This window comes from Mytilus californianus, unplaced genomic scaffold (genome assembly GCF_021869535.1).
Source record: "Mytilus californianus isolate M0D057914Y unplaced genomic scaffold, xbMytCali1.0.p SCAF_1, whole genome shotgun sequence".
Taxonomy (NCBI): Eukaryota; Metazoa; Mollusca; class Bivalvia; order Mytilida; family Mytilidae; genus Mytilus; species Mytilus californianus.
This window is the reverse complement of record NW_026262581.1, coordinates 42,521,284-42,533,604: the sequence shown is the minus strand read 5'-3', so window position 1 is coordinate 42,533,604 and position 12,321 is coordinate 42,521,284. Positions and strand designations below refer to the sequence as shown.

The 12,321-nt window shown below is 33.4% G+C and overlaps 1 long non-coding RNA gene across 1 annotated transcript in view; it reads left to right on the top strand.

Annotated features, from left to right (window-relative positions):
• LOC127703353 (uncharacterized) overlaps positions 1 to 7,617 on the top strand; it is a 43,678-nt gene extending 36,061 nt beyond the window's left edge. Inside the window, exons 3-4 of the long non-coding RNA XR_007982956.1 lie at positions 6,826 to 6,983; positions 7,510 to 7,617. This is a non-coding gene — a long non-coding RNA (uncharacterized LOC127703353). The remainder of the gene's footprint in view (positions 1 to 6,825; positions 6,984 to 7,509) is intronic.
• The last annotated feature ends 4,704 nt before the right edge of the window (positions 7,618 to 12,321 follow it).

The following is a 12,321-nucleotide window of genomic DNA, read 5'->3' as shown; positions in this document are numbered from 1 at the left end:
CTTTGAATGTTACTTTTAATCAATTACTGCCACAACCCTGCCTTCCAAATTTTATCACATCCTTTTTTTAAATCTATAAATGTGCAGAATATTTTGTTTTCTTTGATAGAAATAGCGCAGCTAAACAAAACAAAAAATAAATTATCCTGCATAGAATATGACGCTCGAAACCTGCATGTGTCTCAGTTATAAGACCCGTTTCATCTGAAAATATTATTTAATCTTGGGTTTAAGATTGAAGAAAACAGTTTACCTAGACTAAAGAAATCACCCGATACTTGTCGGGGTCCTTCGGGCCTTTATTTTTGTAAATAGCTTAAATAATTCCTAATGTCAATGATTTAGGATTATCACCACTATCAAATACTAGATTAAACAATTTATGATAGTAAGGTAAAAATTTGTATATATACACCTGGAAAAAAGTATTGCAACACCTGATTTTTTCCATTAGACAAATTTCAAACCTAACGTGTACCATTTTTTTTCTAAAATATGGTTAAATGTTCATAGTTTTGGGGTGAATTGGGTCTTTTTAAAGCTGATAGACATGTTAAACACTGAAAAATTTAAATTTAATTATACAAAATTTTATTTTTAATAAGACATCATTTTTGAGCACAAATGCACTGTTTACAACTATTGGTCTACGCGATTCCAATTCCATCGGACAACTTCGAGTTGATGTCAAACACACCCATTTTGGTCCATTTTGTCAATTTAAACCGGAAATTTCAATATTTTTTATAACTTCCGTTCACACGGATCACTGCTTCCAGCCGCCTTCTCATACCACCACATAACCGTCGTATTTGTTGTTGTGTTAACTGTTACCATTCATGGTGCAGTGCATTGTCCAATTCTGCAAGATTTTGCACAGGAGGTGTCATTTTTCGCACTTTTACACCGATGATGTCCCAAATGTGCTCTATCGGGTTTATATCGGGGCTACATGCTGGCCAGGGCAATGTCTCCACTGAATCGTCGTGAAGATACGCTGTTACAGCCCGCGATCGATGCGGTCGTGCATTATCGTCCATGAAAATGGGCCTTGTCCTCAACAGGTGATTGTCAAAATGCGGCACTACACTTGCCTCAAGGATTTCCTGCTGGTATCTTTGCCCATTAAGGTTACCACGAACAGTTTTCAGGTCCAACTTGCAGTCATAAGACACGCATCCCCACATCATAAGGGAGCCACCACCGAAAGCGACTGTCTCAACAATGTTCCTTTCGGCATATGCGGTATTTGGCTGCCGCCAAACACGAACTCGGCCATCCGTGACATGCAACAAAAATCTGCTTTCGTCGGACCAATGCACCCTTCTCCAAGATACCAAATTCCAGCGACGACGAGCTCGACACCACCGTAATCGTTCAGCTTTGTGTCTAGGCCTTTTCACGGGCCTTCGGGAACGGTATCCTGTCCTTTTGAGTCGATTTCTCAAAGTTCTTGAGGAGAGTACACGATGTGGAAACCACTGTCTTTTCAATACTGTACTGTTGATGAAGGGGTTTCTTCGAATAACTCGGCTAGGAGCTCTGTTTTCACGATCGGAAGTTACTGAAGGTCTTCCAGATCTGGGAAGGTCCTTCACAGAATTGGTATTTTGATGTTTACTTACAATTCTGCTGATGGTTGAATGGTGGTGGCCCACGCGTCAGGCAATCTGCCTTAACAACATTCCAGCTTCTCGCATGCCAATAATTTGCCATCTAACATCAGTAGAAAGTTGAGGAGGACCCATTTCATCAACTGTTGATAAGTTTTTCACATACAAGCTAACATACAGCATACATTTTGACCCATACCTTAAACTTGACTTTTGAAAGTTTTAAGTGACTGCCACGCACGGACAGCTCATGGGGAAATGCATGGGCGAAAAACAATTAATTTAAGGTCAATAAGTAGGAACGGTGTACTCTATCAGATAAATAAAAATGAAAATAAAAAAATTGAAATTTCAGTTTTTTATTTCATTTTATATTTGGTGTTGCAATACTTTTTTCCAGGTGTATATAGTTATTTTCATGAATTCATTTACAATACTATATATGCGAGGTGCTTTTAAATTTTTCAAATTTTTAATCGCTTTAATGATTTCACCCTCTGTTATTTCAGAATTAAGAAGGTTAATATTATTTTGAGAATAAATCCCCGAAAAATCACCCACACTGGCTTCTTTATCATTGTTATCTAAGTCTTTAAAATATTCATATAGGCGATCAAGTGTAATATTATTTTGCTTCAGAAGTTTGAAACTTTGAGAATTACTTCAATATACCCCAAAAAATTTTGTATTGGTTTTAGAGGGACTTCGATGTTGCGTCTGAAATTTCTTCAAATGTTCATTATAACATATTTTTCATTTCATTTTTATATTCTCGAACCGATCTCGTGAGTATCTGTTTGTTTACAGACGACTTTCGCAGATTATATTTTCTACGGTTAATATTAAACTGCTTTTGTTTTTCCTGACAACTTTTGTATGCCATGGTTTACTGTCAGGTTTCACTTTTTGCCGAGTCGAGTTTATGCAACAACAAATTGATTTTGCAGTGTTTCTCAAGATCTCACCAATTTTGTTCTCCGCTTTATCAATAACATGTTTCACTTGATTGCCTTTACATTCTTCATTAAACATAGTATCAAGATCTACGAATGACAATTGGCTTCTAAAATTACCTTCGAGAAACTCCTCTTGTTTGGAAGCTTTTCATTTAATATAATTAGATTTACTACAACATGTACAATGATCTACATTTTGTTTTGTATTATTTTTCATTCCATTGGAATTCAAATACACATTTAGCCCACAAGGTACATCTGAATATAGGGGATTGTAATCTAAAACATCTAAAGATTTTACATTTGGTAACCATTTGAGGATAATAAGAAATAATCTAGAAGTGATACATGATTACATGTCTTCTTACAAACAGATTTATCATTTCCATTCAATCTGCCATTTCCGATATAAATATTTAGTTTTTTACAAAAAATTGCAATTTGGATCCATTATTATTAACTTGAGACGTAACTTCTGAAAATCTTGATAGAGAAATAGTATTCAACAAAAGTTTCTAATAATCAAACAAATATACTAGCAATACATTATCATGAAAATCATCCAAAAGTTAAAAAAAAGAGTCAGTAGGTACAACAAAGTCATCTAATTTTCTCGTTTTTTTCATTAAAATCTCCTAATAATGCGATGTCACAACTATTATCATGTAAATGAAGAAGTTCATCTTCCAAAAAAAATCTCTTTTGATGCATAGTTAGATTTTTCAGGTGGAATACCAGTAACTCTTATTATCTTGTAATAGTTCATTCGAAATTGTTATCCATTGTACAAAATCAGATTTTGTTTTATGAAATTTTAAGTAAGACTTCAAATTATCTTTATATACAATTGTTAATCCACTAGACTTTCTATCAAAACCACTTCTGTGTTTACAACAATAGTTGTAACCATTTTATCTGTTTTCGTCTCTACAAATAGGCAAATATCATTTTTGATAAGACCATTGAAATCATGATACAAAAGTTTTGATTTTAGACCACATACATTAAGAGATAAGATTGTTATTTCATTTTCTATAGTATCCAAATTGCTATTCGAAGGAACATTACAACTCCTGTTGTCAGTCCCCTATCGTGGTCTTAGTGGGGTTTCTTAAGCCGACTGAAAGTGTTGCGGTTGTGGTCGATCGAATCTGTGAAAACTCTACTGGAAGTCCGGGAGGTGGTGGTTGGCTATTTACCAAGTGTCCGTCGATGAAAAATTTGCCATTTAGACCTCTTGCGCGTCTGTCATGTTTTTTTAGCATCATTCAACCTGGGGACTAATTGTTGGCGCCTCTCTGAAATCTCCATAGGGTATTATTGATATACAGAGTAGTTGGCATTGTCTATAAGTTTATCAATTACGGCATGTCAGATCTTCTCATGATGATTATAGCTTGTGAATCTGCAATAATACTCCGCGGTTTACCATCCGTTCTCTTTTCTAATCTATGTTCATTTTTGAAAAACATTCAAGTTCTATTAACATCCTCTGTATTTTCATCACTCCGTCTACCATGCTCTGGGATTCCAGAAAATAGTAAGATGTATTTTATGGAATGAAACCTCATCTCTAAAATTTCCTCTCTCAGTTCATTGTTTTCCCATGCTAATTTGCTTTTCAAATTTTCAGCTTTTGACATTCAGTCTTCAATATTGAATTAGTGAAATTCCTCGTTTTTCAACATTTCTGACTGTTCCCTGAGATAATTCCTGATATAATTAATTTAGTAGCCACTATAGCCACATGTTTGCGCCTGTCCCAAGTTAGGAGCATCTGGCCTTTGTTAGTCTTGCATGTTTATAGCTCAACTGGCCCAATTGTCCAAGTGAGCTTTTTACATCACTTGGCGTCCGTCGTCCATCGTCGTCCGTTGACTTTTACAAAAGTCTCGTCTTAATCTACTTGGCCAAATTTAACCAAACTTGGCCCCAATCATCATTAGGGTATCTACTTTAAAAAATGTGTCAGAACCAACATGGCCGACATGGCTAAAATTGAACATAGGGGTAAAATGCAGGTTTTTGGCTTATATCTCTAAAACTAAAGCTTTTAGAGCAAATCTGACACGGAATAAAAATGTTCATCAGGTTGAGATTTATCCTCCTTGAAATTTTCAGACGAATCAGACAACCGTTGTTGGGTTGCTGCCACTGAATTGGTTATTTTAAGGAAATTTTGCAGTTTTTGGTTATTATCATGAATATCATTATAGATAGATATAAACTGTTAACAGCAATAATGTTCAGCAAAGTAAGATCTACAAATAAGTTGACAGAACCAAGATGGTCAATTGACCCCTTAAGAAGTTATTGCCCTGTATAGTCAATTTTTTACAATTTTTGTAATTTTTTTTTCTTTTACAAAAATATTTTCCTCTGAAACTATTGAGTCAAATTTAACCAAACTTGGCCATAATCATCATTAGGGTATTTAGTTTAAAAAAATATGTTCGATGACCCCGCTTGCCAACCAATAGGGCCGACATGGCTAAAAATAGAACATAGGGGTAAAATGCAGCTTTTGACTTATATTTCTGAAACTAAAGCATTTAGAGCAAATCTGACATGGATAAAAATGTTAATCAGGTTGAGATCTATCCGCCCTAAAATTTTCAGACGAATCAGACAACCTGTTGTTGGGTTGCTGCCCCTGAATCAGTAATTTTAAGGAAATTTTGCAGTTTTTGGTTATTATCTTGAATATTATTATAGATAGATATAAACTATAATCAGCAATAATGTTTAGCATAGTAAGATCTTCAAATAGGTTAAATGACCAAAATTGTCAATTGACCTCTTGAGGAGTTATTGCCCTTAATAGTCAATGTCTGACAATTGTTCTTAATTTTTGTAATCTTTTACAAAAATCTTCTCCACTTAATATACTTGGCCAAATAGAATTAAGCTTAGCCACAATTTTCAAAACGCTATCTTGAATGAAAAATGTATCCACTGACCCTGCTATCCAACAAAAAATTGCCGCCATGGCTAAAGATAGAACATAGGTGTTACTATAGAAGTCTATGGGAAAATTGTGAAAAACCAATTTTTAATGGTCACAACTTGGAAACTAATTTGAATAATGATAAGGGGTCTTCCGCAACTATTATAAGTTGAAGACCCATTGGTGGCCTTCGGTTGTTTTCTGCTCTTTGGTCGGGTTGTAGTCTCTTTGACACATTCCACATTTCCATTCTCAATTTTATTATAGCTGTAAGTGGAGTAGAAAAAAATCAATCAATCAATCCAGTGAAATTGAACTACACAATATCATCGAAAATGTTTGTATGATGTGTGGTGACGAAACGCGCGCCTGGAGTAGTAAATAATAAGCCTGGTATCTATGATAAGTTTTTATTTAGTCGCCTACACTAATTGTTTTGTCTTCGGTCATGTCTAATTAAAATCATAATTTAATAAGGATGTTTTAAGGTAATACCTAAGCTTGTCTTAAATCATGTCTTAAATTTACTTCCTCATACAAAACACGACTTGTTTTAGGCCACTTTCATGAAACCACACCTCTCGCTTATTCTAAATAGTTCCTATAACTTTTCATAGTTGAATAAGACAATTACATCCAATAGCTTCCCTGTAGCTTAGCATATAGTATGTTACTGTGCTTTATTGTTACCTTAAAAAAGAATACACTGAAATATTATCAATTTAAAAACTTCAACTTCCTATTTGATTTTTCTTCCAACTGTTTTGATTCGAACGCCATTACTGAGTCGTTTGTAGAGGAAATGCACGTCTGACGTGACAAATTATAAGCCTTTCATCTGGGGTTTTGGTATGTATTGATACAAAATGAGCGACTCATTCGCTAATGAAACCTTAAACTGCTCGATACGAATTGATTATCAGGTTTTATGTAAATTGATAGTTTGATATTGTAAAATATCAGCTTCAAGTTACAAATCGATAATTTTTGTTCACAAAGGCTTTACATTTTGTCGCATAGCTTTTATTTTATAAAAATGTTGACAATTTTATAATCGATTTTATCGGATTGTATTAATGCGTTATTCATCATAAAGACAATAATACTTTCATGAATCAAACATAATGACGTCGGGGACAATGACTTTTACGTTACATGACCGTGATTTAGATTTTCAGAAAAATTGAGTAGACTGATACAGACAGAGGGCAGACGGACAATAGTACAACATTTGCTATAAAGTTGATGGTTTGTTTGTCTAAACCCTTTTCATATTTTCTTTGATACATATTTTCTTTACGTTTTGCAGGCGTTTGATATATGCAGTAATAGTAACAGTCTGTGGCTTATTTCTTTCTGGATTTATATTCTTCTTAATAAAACTGTGCAGTCGTAATTATATACTACAAAGAAGAGAAAATAGAAGGAACATAATGATGTTACCTCTAAATGATATCGACGAACAGTGTAAGTTTAAATAGTGTGGATATATATGTTGAAGGCATCTATTTCAGTAGATTTATACGTATACTGCAAACAAGAACACTGCTCAACTTTATTGTAAAAATGTCAATACGAAGACAGTTAAACAGACAATAAGACACCAATACAGCCAAAACAAAATCAACATTGGTTGATAATTTTTAAATTAAAAAAATTTTCAAATTAATGATTAATATCAAATTAATAATCAACATCAAAATTAATGGATTTGATAAATAATTCCTTTTAAAATACTCCGAGTTTGTCAAAGCTGCTAACTGATATCTCTAGACAAAAATACTGTTGTTATATATTCAAAAATACGTCATATTATTTTTTCAGAGACTCGAAATCCGCACAATAAGCAGTAATCTTATTTGTAAATTCAAATCAAGATTCAAGGCTTTTAAAAAAAAGGATCGGTGTTAATTAAAGACTGAAGATTTTGCACTAAAAAAACAAATGTTTTTTATATGCTTATTAATTCTGCTTCAATTTATTGTCGTTGTAGAACAAAACTGGCGAAAGAGTAATGATAGAGAAGTTCTTGATAGCAGTTCTGTACTAACTTTCTTTACAACTTTGGAAGACTCGGAAATATTAAAAGCGTTCAAATGTATTGACACTTGTTTATTATTTATGGTATTATTCATTTTACAATGTATTCATATATGTTAGAGTTTAGTGTGACGTCCATTTTCACTGAACTAGTACACAATTTTATTGAGAGGCCAGCTGAGGACCACCTCCGGGTGCGGTATTTTCTCGCTGCGTTGAAGACCCATTGGTGGCCTTCGGCTGCTGTCTGTTCTTTGGTCGGGTTGTTGTCTTTTTGACATATTCCCCATTTCCCTTCTCAATTGTATTGCAAAAAAATAATTGTCAACCTGAAATCTAAATGCTTATGCAAAAGAAGAATGTATGATACGAGTAATTATCTGTCCCCGAAAAATATTATAAAAAAGTCCATTAAACCTAGCAAAATAAAACTCTCGACTATAATAACCAATTGAACGAACAGAAAATAACTGTCATATTTCTGACATTGTACAGGAATTTTCCGAATAAAAAATGTTGGCTAAACCTGGTTTTATACCTAGATTAACATCATATTTGTTAAATTGAAAAAAATTGGGTAAGCAACCGAAACTGACATGATTGGATTGGATTCAGCAGCAAAAACTCTGTAAACAGACATAAAAATACAACTGACAAAAAAAATCAAAAAAAAAATGAAATCTGACAAAAAGTGTAGAAATGCATGCGTTCGAATCGTAAAACTTGGCCCTCCTGCGTCAGAAGCAAAAAAAAAACAAAAAAAAACCTATAGCTAGAAACACAAATACCGAATCACATCAAGTACAGAGACAAATAAAGGAAAACTGTAAAGTAATAAAACGATAATTAACGTCAACACCTATAATCTTTAACTCAAATCCGTCCTGCTATAAATGTTTTCTACAAGAATCTAATTATTTTCAGTGTCATTATTATGCCTGTTATGTCTAATAATTCTGTACAGACAATATCTAGAGAAGGAAATTTGCAAATCTCATTAAACTCTGCGTGCTTAATATATTTGTTATTTGAAATGTATCCAATATGCCCAAATTCGGGCAATTTTTTTTACATATCATCTTTTTAAAGAATACACTTGATTAAATTATCTATTCGTAAATGAACTATGCGCATTCACATTACTATTATCTACCTTGTTTTGTCTACAAAATAAACAAAATTGCTATACCAAAGCAATATGTTATCCGTAACTGTGTAAATGAGGAATAACATTTTGTGTGTTCAATATAGAGTTTTACAACAGGGACACATACTTCATAGTAAAGTATATGTCAAGATTGCGCATTTGTTGCTGTAATTCAATAGGCTAAACATGTAGTGATAGTGACACACTAGTAGATAAGTCCCAATTTGTCCATAAATTGGGAGACAAAACAATGGTACAATTGGGATTCAAAATAACAAGAAAGCGAACCATCTTTTCAAAATGTCTGACCTTTCTCTTTAAAAAATGAAAACCATGCGTTATAAATTTCATGCATCAGAAGGGCTTTTCTGGATTCATCTTCATCAGAAACGCTCAAAGCCAAATATGTGAAAGCCAAAAATGTATAAACCTACTAAGAGTTGGTGCGTTCACATGGTATTATTGTGATAAGATAGTATAAAAGTCAAATATTGTCAGATATGATCTGAATACAGATAATAGTACTTTCCCGCAGTTCGTATAGTAAAGCGGGAAAATATTGTATTGTCGTTACGTTATCATAAATATGCATAAGGCATAACAAAGTTGACCAATCAGAAAGTCGAATTTTGTATTACGATATACTTGGTGTTTTTCAACCGCTTCACTTTCTAGCCGTCGGTCAATATAGTAAGCTCCTTTTTATAATTGCCAATTGCAATTAAACTTGATTTTCTATTTATATACATATTTGCTAATTAAAGGTGTGGTCCGACACTTTTATCCTGGGATAGATTCGAGCATTGGCATCAGATACAGGTTTCCATTCATATTCATATATATAAATAATGATTTTATCAGGGGTTTTTTTCTGGACGGCCTTGACTATCTATGAAGGGTAAAAATTCAGAAAGCGAATACACTATTGACACATTTATATATAATACATTGTATATGTTTGATATTTTAAAATGTGTAATGCTAGAAATTATTTGTAATGCAAATTGAATACGACGTTTATCACGTTCGACGGGCTGTCGGCAAATTTACATTTGTGTTTAAGTTATATTTAGTCATGGGGTTGAGGACTATGCTAGAAAATGGTTAAAGCGCGAATCAGACGAACCAGAACTAAAAAACTTTGTCTGAATGGATTAAAGCTATTCGATCATGTATTCAGAAGCGCATTCAGAAACTACGATGTACTATTAGCACAAGTGTTTCTAATCCATTCAAGAACCCGGAGGTTGCGTATGCTTTATCCTCTTCGCATGACAAATATGTCGTTGTTCTAGCAGATCAAGGCTCCAATAATATTGTCTTCGTATGTACAAACTATTATTTGCAATGTCTCACAAAAGAGCTTGGAATAAACAGCACAACTGGTAATCCTACATATTCTTTAACATCATTTACTAATGATGAAATTTTACAAAATCACAAATCTGTCCTTTTTTTTATTTGGTATTAACATCAAAGAAAGCGTCATTAAACTGTATACCAAAACTTCAAAAAACTCTGTATAAAGAACGATACATATCTAGATCATCGAGATGTTCGACTAAACATCTTTTTAAAGTGTTGGCTACTATTCTTTCTACAGTAAAAGATGGCCTTCAAAAATATTGTGATGAGATATATTCAACCAGAGGTGTTTTATATACCTAAACCAATTTCCACTTCATTTTCAACGTTTTCATACGTTATAAAAAAGTATATGTATATATATATTGTATATTTCTTTTAATGTTCATTTATTTGTAAATTGTGTATGTACTGGAGAAGACATTATTAAGTTGTAAAACTTGTGTCTCATCCATTTGTTTAGTTTCTGAACAATAAAATATGTTTAAACCAACCAGTGAAAAAATTCTAAAGATCTCCTGCTAAATCTTAGATCACAATCTCTGCCATTTTGCAGCAACATTAAGATCTTTGATTTTTCTACGTTTTACACTACTATTCCGAATGCTCAATTGAAAGATCGACTTCACCATCTCATTAAACAGAACTTTTTCTATAAAAATGGGAATCGTAGATGTAAATTTCTTGTTCTGGGTTATAATAATTCTTATTTTGTGAAGAACCACACTGATTCTTGCAGTAAAGATGATATTATCAAAATGCTGAACTTTTTAATCAACAATATATTTGTTGAAGTTGGAGGATTGATATTACAAAAAACAGTCGATATTCCAATGGGTTCTTATTGTGCAACCCTTCTGGCCGACTTGTTTTTGTACTCGTAATTAAGCAGAATTCATTCAGAACCTTCTAAAAGACAAAAAGAAAAAGCACCTTTTGTTTCAGAAAAGGGAGAAGGTTTGGTACCATTAAAACGTTTAATCCCGCTGCAAATGTTTGCACCTGTTCTAAGCCAGGAATCTGATTACAGTAGTTGTCGTCTGTTTATGTAGTTCATACGTGTTTCTCGTTTCTCGTTTTTATATAGATTAGACCGTTGGTTTTTCCGTTTGAATGGTTTTACACTAGTATTTTTTGGAGGGCCCTTTATAGCTTGCTGTTCGGTGTGAGCCAATGCTCCGTGTTGAAGGCCGTACCTTGGCCTAAAATGGTTTGCTTTTATAAATTGCAACTTGGATGGAGAGTTGTCTCATTGGCACTCATACCACATCTTCCTATATCTACTTGCAAAATTCTTTAATTTTACTTTCAGATATATTGATGATGTCCTTTCACTGAATAACCCATATTTTAGTCAATACTTGAATCTCATATATCCCAGTGAACTTGAAATTAAGGATACTACTAATACAAGAAAGACTGTTTCATACCTTGATCTTTTCCTCAATATGGACACAGATGGACGATTTCACACTAAAATCTATGACAAACGGGATGATTTCAACTTCCCAATTATCAATTTTTCATTTCACAACAGTAACATACCCTCTGCTCCGTCGTATGGTGTTTACATATTTCAATTGATACGTTATACTCGTGTATGTTCACACTATACTGACTTTATATACAGGAGTGTGCTCCTTACGCAGAAACTGCTTAACAGAGTTATGAGGAGTAAAGATTAAAAATGACACTCCATAAATTTTATGGACACCATCACCAATTGGTTGATCTATACGATGTGTCTGTGTCTAATTCTATAAACTAACTAATGACATTTTTACCGCGTCTTAGATTGTGGTTTAACATCTATGTCGTCTGTCTGCTTAGTACCGAACGTGATCTATTCCCGAATATACCGAGTGTGAATTTGCATTGTTATACGACGTGTCTCGGTGTTTTGTACATCCAACATTCATGTATTTATTTTTTATGTTTCTGTTATGATTTCGGTTGGATAATGTGTTTTATCATTTGTAGTCCAAATAATTGTAAAATTGCCTTTCAATACCATCATTGTCATGACAATTGTTTGGACAGGTATTGTGAAAATAATTGTATAAAGTTTGAAATTGCATGTTCGTTAAGTAAGTTCGTCACTGTTTGTGATGTCCTGTGGTGTCTGTCGTTGATGGAAGATGTTTGTTGTTGTTCTGCGGTTTGCATGTTGTGTTGACATTTATATTATTATATCATACTATAAAGGTGTGCGTTTCTCTGGGGTGAGTTTTCTTGTGTGTTTTTGTGCTGTAT